We start from the raw sequence: 14,053 nt of genomic DNA, 5'->3' as shown, positions 1-14,053 counted from the left end.
CTACGTAACGCAGAAGCATCAGGACATGTTTCAAAATGGGCTCTTGAACTCGGCCAATATGATATTTAGTTTCTACCTAGAACCTCAATCAAAGGACAGGTGATTGCCGACTTTGTTGCTGAATTCACCAGGGGTCTTGCCGACTTCAAGTCTGATGAAATTCAACTAAAGCCGAACTAGAGAATTTATGTTGAAGACATTTGACAGTTGTACTGTGATGGATCATCCAATCAACGGGGTAGCGGAGCCGGAGTAATAATCATGGCTCCCGACGGTGCAATAATTGAGCAGACCATCAAACTCGGCTTTGAAGCATCAAATAACGAAGCCGAATACGAAGCCCTTTTGGCCGGTTTAAGGAATGCACACATTCTGGGCACTCGGCGTTTGCTGGTATTTTGCGATTCAAAATTGGTGATCAATCAGCTAAAGGGGGAGTACGCAGCCAAAAATGACCGAATGGCGGCTTACATGAAATCGGCTAGCGCCTTGCTTGCCAAATTTGACCATCATGAATTGAATCAGATAACACATGATCAGAACACACATGCAGACGCCCTAGCTTGCCTCGCCTCTGCCATTAACTCAAAGATTAAACGGACAATCGAAGTAGGTTTCATCCTGGAGCTGAGTATCAACCCTTCGGAAGAAATCCAGGTCAATGTCATAGAGCCAGGACCGAGTTGGATGGACCCCATTGCCGTATTCTTGTCTTCCAAACAGCTCCCAGTGGACAAAAAAGAAGCGCACAAGCTGCGAAATAAAGCCCTGCGATACTATTTGGATCCGCAAGGAAAGGTTTATAAAAAATCCTTTTCTGGTCCATACTTGGAATGTGTACACCCGGACAAAGTCGAAGAGTTTCTGACTGAAATACATAAAGGCAGTTGTAGTGCCCATTTTGGCGGGCACTCTTTGGCCCATCGAGCTATAACACAGGGGTATTACTAGCCGACAATAAGAGCTGATGTCGAATGCTATGTGAAGAAATGTGAACAGTGTCAGAAGTTCTCCTCGTTAGCATATCTGCCTGTTGAAGACTTAAGCTCCATTACCAGTCCCTGGCCGTTCGCCCAATGGGGACTTGATATCATAGGACCATTGCTGAGGGCCCCAAGGAACAAGAGATACTTGATCGTCGCGACAGATTACTTCACAAAATGGGTCGAAACGGAGGCATTAATACACATTCAAGATGCTAATGTTAAGCGCTTTGTATGGAGAAATATCATAACACGATTCAGCATTCCGAGAGCTCTTATCTCAGACAACAGCACCCAAGTTGATTGTGGCGTCTACCGAGAGCTGTGCAGCAAGTATGGTATCCGGCCTTACTTTTCTACGCCGGCTTACCCACAAAGCAATGGTCAAGCCAAAGCCTCTAATAAATCCATCTTGGATGGCATCAAGAAGAGATTGGAGAAAGCTAAAGGCAAATGGGTCGAAGAATTGTCAAGTGTATTGTGAGCTTATCGAACTACGCCAAGGCGATCTACTAGAGAAACGCCATTTGCTCTATGCTTTGGAACCCAGACGATCATACCCCTGGAGATCGGCCACCCAACCCTGAAATCTCAAGTTTTTGATATGGGCTGAAATGACATGATGCTGGCTTTGGATTTAATTATGATCGAAGAACGAAGAGACTATGCCCTTGCGTCCATGGCACAGTACCAGCAGCAGCTTGCCAAGTCATATAATCAACGTATTCAGCTGGCCGCTACACACAAGGAGAGTTGGTCCTGAAGAAGGTACTTCCAGCTGCCAAGAAACCGGCTGATGGAAAATTGGGTCCTCACTAGGACGGCCCCTTTCAGATTTTATTCGATCGCAGGAGTAGGGGCATATCAACTCAAAGACATGTCAGGAAGAAGTCTGCCATGGCCTTGGAATTCCACGCATTTACGCAAATTTTATAATTGACCCGACTTGTGGGGCATGATACTTGTTCTTCACGATTCGCCATGTACATCTCATTTTTTGTAATGCAAAGATCCCTATTTACTCACTACAAAATCCAGTTCAAAAGTGTTTCGATAAAAGCCTTCGGATTCAGAGCGCCCTTCGTGGATATCACGATTGGCCAAACTAACTCTCCGGATTCGGAGCCCCATCAGCGCATGACGTCTTTGAGCCGGTAAAGCATTTGGATTCAGAGCGCCCTTCGTGGATATCACGATTGGCCAAACAAAGTCTCCAGATTCGGAGCCCCATCGACGCATGATGTCTTTGAGTCGATGAAGCCTTTGGATTCAAAGCGCCCTTCGTGGATATCACGATTAGCCAAACAAAGTCTCCGGATTCGAAGCTCCATCAGCGCATGACGTCTTTGGGCCGATAAAGCCTCCGGATTCGGAGCACCCTTCATGGATATCACGATTAGCCAAACAAAGACTCCAGATTCGGAGCCCCATCGACGCATGACGTCTTTGGACCGATAAAGCGTTCGGATTCGGAACACTCTTCGTGGATATCACAATTGGTCAAACTAAGTCTCCGGATTCGGAGCCCCATCGGCGCATGATGCCTTTGGGCCGATAAAGCCTCCGGATTCGGAGCGCCCTTCGTGGATGATGATTAGCCAAACAAAGACTCCGGATTCGGAGCCCCATTGGCGCATGACATCTTTGGACCGATTCAGTCTCCGGATTCGGAGCGCCCTTCGTGGATATCACGATTGGCCAAACAAAGACTCCGGATTCAGAGCACCATTGGCGCATGACGTCTTTGGGCCGATTAAGCCTCCGGATTCGGAGCGCCCTTCGTGGATATCACGATTGGCCAAACTGACTCCAGATTTGGAGCCCCATCGGCATATGACGCCTTTGGGCCGATAGAGCCTCCGAATTCGGAGCGCCCTTCATGGATATCACGATTGACTAAACTAGGTCTCCGGATTCGGAGACCTATCGGCACATGACGCCTTTAGGCTGATAAAGCCTTCGAATTTGGAGTGCCCCCCGTGGATATCACGATTGGCCGATAAAGCCTCCGGATTCGGAGCGCCCTTCGTGGATATCACGATCAGCCAGACTCCGGATTCGGAACCCCATCGGCACATGACGCCTTTGGGCCGATTAAAGTATGGCATTTGTACAGACCGTATAAACAAAGGCCAAAAAATGTAAATATTCAAAATGAGATTGTTCAAGCCGCATAAACATAATCTAAAACGTGCGAACATTCAGAATAAAATGTGTACTAATATAAATAACAAGTACGCTACAAATTGAAAACTAAGCGTTTTATTAAAATCAGCCAATAAATACATAATTTCACTTTCAATCTACATAAGCATTACAAGGTCTTCTTCTGTTCGGCGGCTCCTTCATCATCACTCTTCTCAATTTCGAAAGCGGAGAAGGGGAAATCATTCTGTTGGTATAACGGCAACGTAGAATCCAACCCTGCTGCCTGGAGAGCCTCAGCTTGCTGAAGTGCCTTGATCCAGCCGTGCTTAAATCCACGATTTTCACATCGGCAAACTTCTTCGGCAAGTTTCTCCTTGGTCTTTTGAATTTTGACCTTTGGGCCGTCATGGAAGCCTTTTTCATAGGTCGCGGTCCTCGCAGTCTCAATCGCGAACATGCTAGCCGTGTTCTGATCAGCGATCGCATCACTAATCAGCCTTTGAGTAACCCTCTCTTCCATAACCAGGTTGGGGTGGCTAGCTGATTAAGACTCGACAGACTTGATTTTCCTTAGCTCACGCTCGGCCTTCTCGGCGCGAGCTTCTATCTTCCGAATGTGTTTATCTCTCTGTTCAATATCGCGGCGAGCGGCGCGGAGACGCATGCTGATTTCATAAGCGGTGTAAAGTCCCTTCACCGCCCTGTGAACGCCTTCATGAAACACTTCGAAGCCCTGCCGACCTACCATCGACTGCTGAACTTCGGGTGGAAAAATATGTCGAGCGAACTCGACTACCACATTTGGATCTCGAATGATCAAATCCGCCTCTGTCATTGGTCTATTATTACCTACGAAGACCGCAAAACTTAATGGGCGAGGAGTCACGTCGTATTCCCTTGCAGGACAGGGTTGAGGAGACTTACATTGTGGCTGCTTGTCCCTCTTGGGCGACCTACTTCGACGAGGAGGAGATTGGTGTGTCTCCCGATACCTCGAAGTCCTACTACCCGTGCGTAAAGGTTCACCACTTTCGACTCATGTCTCCTCCTAGCTCAGCTAGCATCTTCGCTTCCCCTCTGCTGTTGAAGAAAAGTCTATTTGACATTCGCACTTGTTTAACTTTCCTCTAAGAACTGGACTGAGTTGCTGTCAGAGCATCTAAATAGGACCTTCGTTCACGAAGTACTCGCCCATTTATTCCTTACGAGGGCAGCACCTCCGAGACAATCTCATTAATATCGAAACTTCAACAGCCCAGCGCCAATTGAGTCACATGACCCAATCGCCCCATCAACCTCTACTATTCGGCATTCTACGTTCATGAACCAGCTGGGGCAAGGGTAGATTCATCAATCTAGTCGGCTCGAGTGCCCCAGCCGTTCCACGAATCGATTCATCAATACAATATTCATAAGTTCATTTTATTCGGCGTTCTACGTTCATGAATCAACTTGGGCAAGAGCAGATTCATCAATCTAGTCGGCTTGAGTGCCCCAGCCGTTCCACGAATCGATTCATCAGTACAATATTCATAAGTTCGTTTTATTCGGCGTCCCACGTTCATGAACCAGCTAGGGCATGGGCAGATTCATCAATCTAGTCGGCTTTAGTGCCCCAGCCGTTCCACGAATCGATTCATCAGTACAATATTCATAAGTTCGTTTTATTCGGTGTCCCACGTTCATGAACTAGCTGGGGCAAAATCTAGTCGGCTTGAGTGCCCCAGCCGTTTCACGAATCGATTTATCAGTACAATATTCATAAGTTCGTTTTATTCGGCATTCTTCTTCATGAACCAGCTAAAGGCTGACCTATCGGCACCTCATGAATTCATTTTATTTATGATTAAATCAAATTCATTAATTTAATTGGCTATTAAGCTTGCCGTCTCACGTAGTCATCACATTTTGTTCAAACTGCTGATTCTTTTAATTATGTACTCATACAGCAAACAATACAAGCAATAACTTGAGAACATAGAAAATTTTCATTCATAAATTGGGTGCTAACAGCGACATTTTACACATGAAAACCCAAAAAAGACGAAAATCAACTAACAAAGAACATACATTGAAATTAAGAATACCTAACAAAAATAATTTGATCCCCAAAATCAATCCTCGGGATCAGACTCTAGCGGCTCAACATCCACTTGCTCGTATGGAATCGACATGTCCAATGTCACTCCAGCGGCAACAAGGGCTTTGAGCCAGCCATGTTTGAATCCCCGATTCTCGAATTTGGGGACCTCTTCTACATAGTTTTCTAGAGCGATGCTCTTCCCAATCTCGAATGCTTCGGAAGCCTCAGAGTCGGATTTTTCCTTTGCAGCCTTCGACTCTACCAATTCAGCATCCAGCTTGGTAAACGCCTCCTTGGCTAACTTGAGCGATTCCTCACTCGCGTTTGCCCTCTCCTCGGCATCCGATCTAAGCTGGTCAGTAGTCCGCGCCCTTTCCTTCTCGACTTTGGCCCGCGCACTCTCCACCGTGGCTCTCATTGCCTCAAACTCGACCCTGTTCCTCTAACCGTCGACTTCCGGCTGCAAACGGCCAATCCTTTCAACGGCATCACGCTGGTGGCGGCCTAATTCGGCGATCCTTCCGACCGTCAGCAAAACAAGTTGGGATCGTCAGATACTAAGAAATACCGTATGCAAACAAATCCAAAACAAGGAGTTAGGATGAGGTCACATACCAGGAGGGCCGACTAGGCAGCTAACGCTATTGCTACCAAATTCGGCTCCGCCCGAAAGGTTGCCTTGTCAGCCGGCAACGAGACCGAGGCGGCCAAGCTCAACGCCACAGCAGGATCCTTCAAAACCGATGCTTCAGAAGAGATCGACGTGTTTTTTATCTTTGGTTGAACAACGAATGGAACAACCACATCCAACTCCTCCAAATGTGACCGTTTATTAACAGGGTTCTCCTCAGAGCCGGCATCGCCTTCGGTGGCACGTTTTTCTCCCCGATCCTCTGAAATCGGCTGTTCTTCTGAATCCGGCCGATTGGCTGCCTTTTTCGACTCAGCCACTTCAATGTGAGCCCGTTTCCACTAAAATAATGCGTTCGGAAGATTCAGTCGGGGCAGGTGCAGAACGGGTGGCCTCGACTTTCCGTCAGGTAGCCAGGCGTTTGGCATTTCTCTTTCGCGCCATCTATGTGAGACTTTCCCCAGCCATACCCTCGGAATAAGCACCGGGAAGGTCTCCCAAATTTGTAAAAATATATTCGAAGACGTCCCCTCGGCCTGATGTGGACGGAGGGTCAGACGAGTTCAGTCCAGCTTCCTCAAAGGCCAAGTTAACAGCTTCGTCAACCTCCGCTGCCAACTGATCTGGGTCCTCGGCGATTGGTTCCGCCGCTTGTTCTTCTAAGTGTTCAGAATCGGATGTTTCTAAACTGATCTACCTCAAGTTTTTGAAGCTGGGGAAGATGAGAGCTGTAAGATGGTTGTCGGCTCGCGCGATCGGAATGTTGTCTGCCGCCGAGAATGTAGTATAAGTCGGCTCGTACCGTAGGAGAATGTGGGCCGCCCTCCCTTGTTTTTGAAGGTTTGAACGGCCAACGAACTGTAGTGTGGTCTTAATTTCTTCGAGCACAACGTCGTCTCCTAAAACTAACACTCTCTTCAAGTCGCTGCCTGCACAAACAAAACGATTAGATGTATGTAGTGCCGAATACAGATATGGATATAACAAAAACAAAGTTGGCCTAATCAGCCACCTGGTTCGCCTTTTTGCCTTGGCACCGGGTCTAGGCGATCTTCACCTTCGCCAAATTCCTAATTGCCGCGAACAACGACCATCACATCATCGACACGCTTGCCAGAGTTGGCAAGCATGGTCACTAAGTGATGGTCAGTATCCTTGGCTCTAAGAAAGTAGCGTCCTAGCCGGCCAATGGATTTGGCTAGGACGTAATAGTGCCGAACAGCGGATATACCAAAGTTAATCCTAAGACGTCGATTCAGCTCTACAATTTCCATTACGATACGAAAGAAGTTCACGTTGGGCTAGGAATGGATCAGACCCCAGTATCGTAAAATGGCTCTCAAGAATGGATGAAGTGGAAAACGGACTCCGCCCTCAACAATGGACAAGAAGGGAAAGACAATTGTGCTCTCGTCATCTCTCTCCATGTCAGTGGTGCTGTCTGCCAAAAGTGACAGATAGACATCGTCAGCGATGGAAAAATGGCGACGAAAGCCAGAGATTCAGTCCGCTGAAAGGAGCTCCTTCAGATGTTTTGCCATCTTGACCAGCCCGAGGATTATGGAAAACTAAAAGCAAACAAGGAAGCGGAATCGAAAGTGAGGGAGAAGAAAACTTGTAGGAGGCGAAGAAGAAAAACAATAAACGAAAAGTTACAGAAGCCGCGAAGTGAAGAAGTTGCGATAAAAGGCGAACCAGATATCTTTCAGTACTCAGAACATACATTTGAAGAGACAAATTCAAATCGTATTAAATGAAGGCAGTGTACGAAGGGGTGGGAAAGCGTTACAATGACCAAAAAACGTGTGCGCGTTCTGACACGCATTGGGAAGAGGATTAACCGCCGAATTTTCGACTTCCCAGGCTAGAAACCAAAAACGCCGACTAACTGATGCAAGTGAGGTGTTTGGGGGGAAATTATGGGAGCCGAATATTACTGAATCAATAGGGACGAATAAACCCGTCCGGTTCGGAACGTAATTTATATTCGGCTTTTATCCTAGTCAACCGAAGAGCCGAATAGAAGTAATCGGCACTCCAGCCAGTAGAGCAAAGGCCGAGTAGAAGTACGTGTAAAGGATCATGGATGGGCCTGGCCTTAAGGCCCAAAGAGAATACTATAAATATGGGATCATCAGTCAGAGAAAGGCATGTGAGAATTATTATGCTTAACTTAGAATACAAGTAATCCTGAGTGTAGAGACTGACTTGCCCGTCGGAGTGCTGATTCTAACATCCCCGACCGGAGTGTTTATTCATTTTCAAGTGACTAGCAGAGGATCACGAGCGTCCCCCAGGATCAGAAGAATATTTCCAAACCACTTCTCCACACAAGTTCTTCAAAGAGAAGACACTTGGTCCTTAGTTTCTCTTCAACTTGGCAAGCAGGCTATAGGTTACAAATGGGTGTTTAGGCTCAAGAAAATTTTTGATGGGTCCATTGCTAGCCAGATGGGTGGCTAAAGGGTTTATTCAAACTGAAGGGGTTGATTATCATGAAACTTTCAGTCCACCCACTATCCGGGTTTTTTTATGTCTTACTTTGCACTACAACTGGTCCATTAAGCAATTAGACATTTCTAATGCATTCTTACATGGCATTCTTCAAGAAGAAGTCCGTATGCATCAGCCACAAGGATTTGTTGATGTTATTCATCCCTCTTCTATATGTAAACTTCACAAAGCTCTATATGGGCTTAAACAAGCTCCTAGAGCTTGGTTTTCAACATTCTCTCATTTCCTTCTCACTCAACAGTTCACTCCTAGTCACTGTGATTCTTCCTTGTTTATTAAGATGACTTCCACTTCTACCACTATTTTGCTCATGTATGTTGATGATAATTTCTTCATTGGGAATGATCCTCTTTATATTTCTACTCTTATTCAGTAAATGCATTCCACTTTTTCCATGAAAGAATTGGGGTTTATCAATTACTTCCTTGGCATCTCTGTTACTACCTTTTCTTTAGGATATGTGCTTTCCCAGGCCAAGTATGCATCTGAAATTTTAGTCGAAGTAGGCATGAGTGACTGCAAGCCTTACTCTTCTCCCATGGCAACTAAACATTCAGTTTCTTTTACTTATGATGATCTGCCATTTTCTCAGCCTTCTCTCTACAGAAGTATGGTTAGAGCCTTACAATACTTGACTATCACCAAGCCAGATTTAGTCTATGTTGTTAACTATGCTTGTCAGTTCATACAACATCCTTCAAACAGTCATTTTGTAGTAACGACTTCTTCGATATCTAAAGGGCACCTTACATCATGGTCTTCATTTCACTAGTGGTCCTCTCATTCTTACTGCTTTTTCTGACTCTGATTGGGTTGGAAGTGTGTCTGATCGTAGGTCCACTACAGGCTATTGTATTTATCTTGGTCCAAATTTAATTTCTTGGTGTGCCAAAAAGCAGCCTACTGTTTCTCGCTCTTCTTCAGAGGCTGATATCGAGCATTAGCCCATACCACTGTAGATTTAAGTTGGCCTGGCATACAATTAGTTTATTTTAATGTACATGTCCCTGTACTAACCCTTTGGTGTGATAATCTTTCTGCAATTGCTTTGACTAATAACTCTGTGTTCCACGCTCGAACAAAACACATTGAAATTGACTACAACTTTGTCCGAGAGAAAGTAGATGCTAAGCAACTTCATATCCAGCACATTTCCTCTACTGATCAAGTTGCTGATATACTAACTCAACCTCCATCTATCTCTCACTTTCAGTATCTTCAACACAAACTTCTGGTCCTTCCTAGTCCCTACAGTTTGAGGGGGAATGATAAGCTAGAGCACACAAAGCTGCAGTCCCAATCGCAGCTGTAGCAAATCAGCCAAGGCTATAATACTAGCATAATTGTTTCAAGTAGTTAGGCTGTTAAAATTAAACCATGGTTAGATTAGTTTGTCATAGTTAGGTTAGGTTGTTATGAATAGTTTGTTATGATTAGATTCAATATAAAATGTACTGAACCTCTGTAATCAAGGTATGAAAAAATATATTCAGATTTTCTTTAACCGCCACCACTACCGCTATCACCATCATCACCATTGTCATTGTTGACACAAGCACTACCATCATTTTACAACCACTATCATCAATATTGTTACCACCACCACCAACACTATCGCTTCCACCACCACTACCATGCATCGCCACCGCCACCACTATCACTGCCACCACCACAACCATCATACCATCACTACCACCATCACAATATAAAAACTGAAATACACAATTTGAAAATAATAAATTTCAAATTTGATTTTATACATATCAAAGAACTTATTTTTAGTTCAGCACTTAAATTTTCATCAAACATATTTTTAGCTTAAAAAATTCATCTTTTAGTTTTTAATACTTAATTTTTAGTTTTTAATTTTTATCAAAAATTACCTAATTTTTTAAAGGTTGGTTATTGGAGCAGTTACCTAAAGAAGATGAAAGCAAACTAGATCACCATCCATCATTCTTAAATGGTATCAAGTTGTCCAATCTTTGGGATATCATGTTCAATTTTTGGGATATATATATATATATATATATATATATATATATATATATATATATATATATATATACATACTAGTAAATCATGCACGTGTGATTTGGGGCTGTTGGGCTCACTATCGATCCTATTTCAATGATACAAACCAAAATTTATACGATGACTTGGTCCATTATTCAGGAGAAATCAATAAGATAAAAGGGGCAATTCTAACTATGTTATTACTAAACAGTAACTTATTCCTTTTGGGAAAAGTCTAGAAACCAGAAATATCCACTTAGAATTTTCTTGGTAGGTGGCTGTGCGGAAAAGATTAAATTTATGTAGTGTGGAATCCATGTGTAAAATAAATCTAAACTATAAGATGATAGTTCTAAGTAATTTATGAGTAGTTAAATCTGGATTTGTAATGTTATTGTTCCTTTTGATATTACATTTGTAGTCTAGATTAAAGATCAATTCTTGTATTTCCCAATAGGTCTTTTAGGAGATGTTGCCATCAAACACCTCATATCAAAATATCTCTCCCATAACTACCTGAGGTTTGATAACTACATTTAATTGTTCCTTTTAAGGCAATTGGTACATATGTTACTTCACAGCTCATAGATATCTGAAAGCAAAAATACCTATTCTTTAGTAGAAGGATAGTGAAATCCTTGATTATTCACTAAGTCACTTGTGGTTATTAACACTCGTTCTTTTAGAGCTGTAGTTTCTTAGTGTATCTTTGTAATCCAGCAATATCATTCTGCTTTCTGCCCTCTTCTGAGCCCCCTCTTTGCCTAAGAGAAGAAAAGGCAGCTGAAAAGGAAAAAAGACTGTAGTGTTTGTTTCTTAAATGACCTTGTTAGTATAATAACCATAAATAAATAAAGAGTATGGGTCTGATTTTCTGTCTTTTGGAGCTTTGTGAGTTCCTAAACTCTTCTTCTTCTTCTTATAACCACTATTGGTGATAGAAGCTAGAGGAGGTTGGAAGCCAGTTTTTAGAAAATGTCATGGTAGGTATGGATCATCATCAACAATTCAAATGGTGTTCATGGATAACATCCCTAATGATATGAGTCCAAAAGGATTGTATGCGTTGTTCTCTAACTTTGGGGTTGTAAAAGATGTTTTTATTTCAAATAAGAGGAACATAACCCAATCTAGATTTGGTTTTGTACGATATGACTATCCTATAGCCATTGGGGTTGTAGTATAGAAACGAACGGATTATGGTGTGAAGATAGAGTGCTAAAGGTGAAAAAGGTTAATTATACGACAGAGCAGGTTGGGAAGGATAAGCCTCAGGTTAAAAACATACTACCCAAGCAGAGACCAAAAGATATAGGGAGAAGAATCTCAAATGAAAGCATAAAAAGGGGCTCGTACGCTAAGGGGCTCATACCCCGAGATATTTGTTTGTGATTATATATCAATTTTAACCAGTAAATAACAATTTCAATCAATCAATCAATCAAAGACGCATCGACACAATGATTTAACGTGGAAAAACCACAATTGGAGCCCCTCCAATTGTGATAAAAAAAAATCACAGGCCAAAGCCACAAAACAATCCACTAAAAAGACAAAAAAGAATTACACAAGTGTACTCTCAATTACCTAAGGAATTCACGCCTAAATTGAACCAACTCCAATGTGCTTCTTCCACCATCGTCTTCACCTCGAAATTGTCTTGTCCAACGTTGAATACATAACGCCGATGTCAAATCCATGACGACGAGCCACTCCAAAATCCACCAAAACTTCAGGCCCAAATTCCACAGAATCCACCGAAGAACAACCCTCTCCTTTTTGAATAAAATAAAATAAAAATTTTAAAAAAACCTTTTGATAGAATCCACTCAACTCATGATATAAACTCTCACAGATATCAATGGAAACAAGCACAGAAGCTTCAGATGAAACCTTATTACCAAAAAAGAAGATCTAGAAGTCGTACCCTAGAAACTGAATTAATCGCAGATTTATAGAAAACATAATTGCGATCTCCGCTCGAGCGTAGGAATGGACGCTCGAGCGGTTTGTCTAAAACGAGTGTTTCAGAACAAGGATCTACGCTCGAGCGCAGGAAAGGCCGCTTGAGCGTAAAAATACAACCCCCTCGACCCCACCTAGGCGCTGTTCCCTGGACCCCCGTGAGGCAACCGGGCAACTCGATCTCCGACATAGTCAGCGAAGTGAAAAACATGATAGGATTAAGATCACAAACTCCTCTGCATAGGCACAATTCAGGTTGGATTCACATCTAAATACTTATAACCTCACTTAAATAAAAGATTGAATAAAATTACAACTGAAAGGAGTTTTGTCAAACGGGATTGCGAATTACAAAAACCTAACAAGTTGCATATAAGCGTAATACTGAATGTGTGAAGGGAGTGCAACCTATCGAGCCTCATATCAGAGTTACATAGCAAGGGTGTGAATGAAGCAAAAGTAAGAGAAGGTAGGGAAAGAATAGTGTATGTTTCTTTTGGGTCAAAGGAGGATATGAAATCTAAAATGAATGAGATGGAAGAATGGATTTACAAGTGGTGTGAGTCTTTCACCAGCTGGAAAAATGGGATGAAAATGGACATTAAGAGATTTGTTTGGTTAAATTGCTATGGTGTTCCGCCCAATATATGGAATAGCAAAAACGATCCAAGCATAGGAGAGCTATGTGGGGAAATCAACGAGATGGATGAGAATTTCTCAAGCATGGAGTCTCTGAAGTGTGAAAAGGTCAAAATATGTATGTCTCAACTAGAGAGAATTGATAAAATTGTATTATTGGAATGTAAGGATAGTGTGTACCCTATTATGGTAGTAGAGGATAACAGACATGAAGATGGATTCAATGAATCACATTACATGTGCAATAATAGACTTAGTGGACAAGCTTCAGTGGAAGGCATCAATGGTGTTGATCAAAGCTTTGAACAGTGGCAGGAGAACAAGGAAGAAGGTGAGGACGTGGCATGCACAGAGGCTGAGGTGGAAATTTAAAATGACATGGGAATGAAGATATGGTGCAATGTGGAAAAATGAATGATGGTGAAAGGGCACGCTTGTAATTTTTCATCATTATCAATGGTGAATGAAACGGTTACAATGATGCTCAAAATGCAGTGATGACAGCATTAATTGTTAGCCTAGGGCTCAAAAGACGTCGGAGTGAAAGAGGTGGCTAGAGTGAGAAGGAGTTAGGAAGACGAAGAGATGAAGAATTGGAAGGATATAAGTATCAGTGAGGGTGATATGAAAAGACCCAATATTAATCTGGAGGTGGTCTTAGGTAAGGATCAGTTTAATGGATTAGGTATTGTTATCAATAAAAAATTGGGCAGATGATTTGAGGATGGGCCCATATGCTGAGGAGGGGCAAAGTAGGCAACCCATTGGGTTAAAGTCTGGGCCAATCCCTGGGAGTAATATGGGCACACAGTCCATTTTTTGGCGTATTGTGTTGTGTTAATAAAGATCTTATCATGGAATGTGATAGGGTTTGGAAGGGTGGAGAAAAGACGCAGGGTGAAAGAATTATTAAAGGAGAAAATGGTGGATATGGTTCTATTAAAAAAAAAAAAAAAAGGTCAAAAATTGATGCAAATTGTGTGATATCTCTGTGGCCGAATGTTTCAATGGACTACATGTCTGTGGATGCGGAAGGTAGTGTAGGGGGCCTATTATGCATTTGGAAGCCAAAGG

The sequence above is a fragment of the Camellia sinensis genome, chromosome 15 (assembly GCF_055761805.1).
Source record: "Camellia sinensis isolate YWXY chromosome 15, ASM5576180v1, whole genome shotgun sequence".
Taxonomy (NCBI): Eukaryota; Viridiplantae; Streptophyta; class Magnoliopsida; order Ericales; family Theaceae; genus Camellia; species Camellia sinensis.
The sequence above is the reverse complement of the archived record's forward strand: the minus strand, read 5'-3'. Positions refer to the sequence as shown.